Source organism: Malania oleifera, chromosome 8, assembly GCF_029873635.1.
Source record: "Malania oleifera isolate guangnan ecotype guangnan chromosome 8, ASM2987363v1, whole genome shotgun sequence".
Taxonomy (NCBI): Eukaryota; Viridiplantae; Streptophyta; class Magnoliopsida; order Santalales; family Ximeniaceae; genus Malania; species Malania oleifera.
Window position 1 is genome coordinate 104994052 of NC_080424.1, and position 3863 is coordinate 104997914.

General features: G+C 45.0%; 1 long non-coding RNA gene across 1 annotated transcript; it reads right to left on the minus strand.

The window, feature by feature from the left end:
• Window positions 1-1941: 1941 nt before the first annotated feature.
• Window positions 1942-3863, minus strand: LOC131162113 (uncharacterized). Its single transcript, XR_009138681.1, has 4 exons — window positions 3644-3863; window positions 3506-3551; window positions 3344-3406; window positions 1942-2219 (listed from the first exon to the last, which is right to left on the minus strand). It is a non-coding gene; the product is annotated as an uncharacterized LOC131162113 (long non-coding RNA).

Here is a 3863-nt window from a genome sequence, read left to right on the forward strand (position 1 = left end):
AGCTGAAACTAGCTGAGGCGGGGATTGTACATGTGACCCTACAAACTTGAATTCTGCTTCCCCCGGGGGTCTAAATATCACCTCTCGTGCACGACAATCTATGCTGGCAAAATTAGCTGCTAGCCAATCCATACCAAATATAACGTCAAACCCATGCATGTCTAACACTATCAAATCAGCAGACAATGTTTTCCCCTGAATCTCTACTGGGCAGTCGCGGAGTACCCTACCACACCTCACTACCGACCCAGTCGGTGTAGATACCAACAGTTCAACATCTAATGATTGTGTTTCAGCCTCACATAATTTAATACACCCCAAGGACACAAACGAGTGTGTAGCTCCTGAATCAAATAATGCAATAACTTTAAAAGAAAGCATAATGACCATACCTGTCACCACGTCACCTGATGCCTCAGCCTCACCCGGCGTCAGAGTAAACACCCTGGCTGGAGCCGTATTCCTCTGCTGGCCCCCCCGTGGTGCTTGATAACCTCCCCGGTATGGTCTAGGAGCTGGAACTGCATCTGGTGGAGTAGGGCAGTCTCGTACCATGTGCCCCGATCTACTGCAGCGATAGCACACCGGAGCTGCATCTGGCGGGGTAGGACAATCTCGCACTATATGTCCTGATCTACCGCAGCGGTAGCACACTACACCACCAGCTCGACACTCTCCCCAGTGCCTCCTACCACAAGTCTGACAAACTGGAGGACCCTGCCCTGTCTGCACCTCGCGTCCTCCCGTCTCCTGTCTCCGCCCTCTACCATGATTACCTCTCCTCCACTGACCCGGCCTGTGACCCTGCTGGTAGCTCGTAGATGCAGATCTCTTCCTCTGTCCCTGCTCATCCGCATCAAGACGCTCACCAATCTCTGCCAAGGACGCCCTGTCGACCAACTCAGCGAAGTCCTGGATCCGCAGCACCACCACCTGCCTAAATATACTCCGCCTCAAGCCTCTCTCAAACTGCCTCGCCTTCTTCACCTCATCAGGAACAATGTATGGGGCAAATCGAGAGAGCTCGATAAAACGTGCTGCATATTGCTGAACGGATAGCTGTCCCTGCTTCAGACTCAGGAACTCTTCTACCTTAGCCTCCCTCACAGTAGCTGGAAAATATCTGTCAAAGAACAAATCTTTAAACCGGTCCCATGTCATAGCTATTGGAGTCACCCTTTGCTGCTCTAATAGTCTCACCGCAGTCCACCACCTCTCAGCCTCTCCTGTCAATTTATAGGTGGCAAAGAGGACCCTCTGTTCCTCAGTACATTGCAGCACAGCCAAGATTTTCTCAATCTCCTGCATCCAGTTCTCAGCGGCTACAGGATCAACTCCACCTGAGAACGCCGGAGGATTCATCTTCGTAAATTTCTCTATAGTGCACCCATGGCCTGTAGATGGACCACTCTACTCCCTCGAGCTCCTAGCAATCTCAGCCATAACCTGCTGAGCCATGCTACGTAATACCGCATCAGAGTCGGTCCCAGCTGCACCTGATGGTCCTGCTCCATCACTGCCACTCGCATGGGCACTATTTCCTTCTGGATCCATCCTGGAAAATAGCAGTTGCAATTCAGTAATCCTATCCTCATAATTTACCTACCTAACCTCACCACTCATCTCAACATTTCTAACTCATTGTTAATCCCTAGTCCTACATTCTAGGAACACAACCCGATAATAGCTTACTGTGGTTTTCCTGAAATCGTCACCCCAGGAAAAACACAGAAACTACCACGGAAGTCCTGCTTCTAGACTGTAGAACAAAACCTCAAATCATTTCCTAAACTCTGGTATTGTTCCTGCTGCACTCTAAAGTCTACAGAACCTAGCAACCTAGGCTCTGATACCAACTGTAACGACCCACTCCTTTTTCGCATATTATTTTTTTATATAAATAAATTATCATCACATCATACATTCCAGCTCAGTAGGTCACAATCCACCTGGACCCGTGGGCACCAGGGATATAACAAAACATACAGCAGAAGCCTACGCAGCAGAAAGTACAAAATTATATACATCTCATCACAATGTGCATAACACATACCAGAGTCACTACAATTACTATCTCACAGTATATACATCCCAAAAATGAAATCTAGGGACAATCCCCACAAAAACCTAACTGTCCCTACCAAAAACTTACCCTTCCAAAGAGGGCAACCAACTGATCTAGATCAGCGGGGCTTTTCCCGCTCTCCTATCAGGGGCTCCTGAAAAATGTATAAGATTTAGGGGTGAGACACCTCTCAGTAAGGGAAATAAACTAATACCAGTGTGTGGCAACATGAGTATTCTGTGTTCTACATATACCATACATAACATATTCAATACTGTTTATCAAATCTGGGAAAACATAGGCATATCAACACATAGCAGAATATACTGCATTTTCATAAACATATCTCATCTCATACACTAATAATAACATAAAACAATCCTGGTAGGTTAGCTGGCTGTTGTCATGTATTACCCCCACATGACTGGGTTGTGTGGCCCGAAGGCGGGACTTGACAATAGTTGGCCGACCATTGCCAAGTCAAACAGTAGTCTGTAGGTCCGATGGGTCTACCCAGACTGGTCCGTACACCAGGGGCGATAACAGCACACTTCTTGAAAATAACCACATCGACCATCCAATCTCACACCACTCCGTACAGCGGCGTTAACACAGATATCATGATCACGAAGACCATGGACACATAACAACGGTACCGTGCAAGTGCTAGCCTAGACCAAGCCAACCAGGTTCTGATATCATATACATATACTAAAATCGTGATACATAAATATCTCATATCATTTATTTTCGCATCAATCATATCATTTCACATATATACGTGTATCATAAAAATCATCGGCCCGTACGCTGGTATTACACATTTTAATATAGCACGGCCCGTACGCCGGCAAATCACATAGCACAGCCCGTACGCTGGCAATCCACATAGCACGGCCCATACGCCGGCAATCACATAGCACAGCCCGTATGCTGGCAAATCACATAGCACAGCCCATACGCTGGCAAATCTCATCCACATAGCACGGCCCATACGCCGGCAAATCACATATACATATAAAAATATCTCGGCCCGTACGCCGGTTTTCCATCATAGAAATCCATATCATCCCCATTCCAAAAAAAAACAGTACAAAACATTTTTATACTCATGCCACACTAAACAAATTTTCCTCGTATTCAACATATCATCATTTAAACAGTATTTTTCAAATATAAATCATATATATAAATATATTTATTTTTCCTAAAACCAGATGCTACATATATGTATACATGCATTTTCTTAAACAAAACTAGCTTAGTTTATCCCCTTACCTGATTCCTGAAAAGCCCCTAAGAAAATCTCCCCCGTACCCACAAGGTTCTCAACTCAACACCCTGAAAATGAAAACTCGCAGAATTAAAGTTCAGTATTTTCGTACGTACAACATTTTCTATAACTACCACTAAGTCAAATTCGACTTTAAAAAGTCTTACCTCAACTTAGGGATGATTTCCCACGTTCCCAATCAAAACCCTGGAACTGAAAATTTCCAGTATTAAAGTTCAGTATTTTTACGCGTATATCACTTTCTTCAACTGTCAAAAATCCAAATATTGAATATAAAGCCTTACCTTGGATTTGGGATGAAATCCAATTTCGTTTTCCTGACGATCCGTTCCGGCAAACTTGTAGAGAATTTCGCCAGGAGCGTCGTGGTGGTTTCGGTTTGTCGATCCGGCGTAAAACTAACCCGAAATCGAAGAGAGAGAGAGAGTTGTAGGAGAGAGAGAGAGAGAGAGAAAGTGAGAGAGAAGAGAGACACGGCCAACAAATCCAAAAATTGGATTTCCT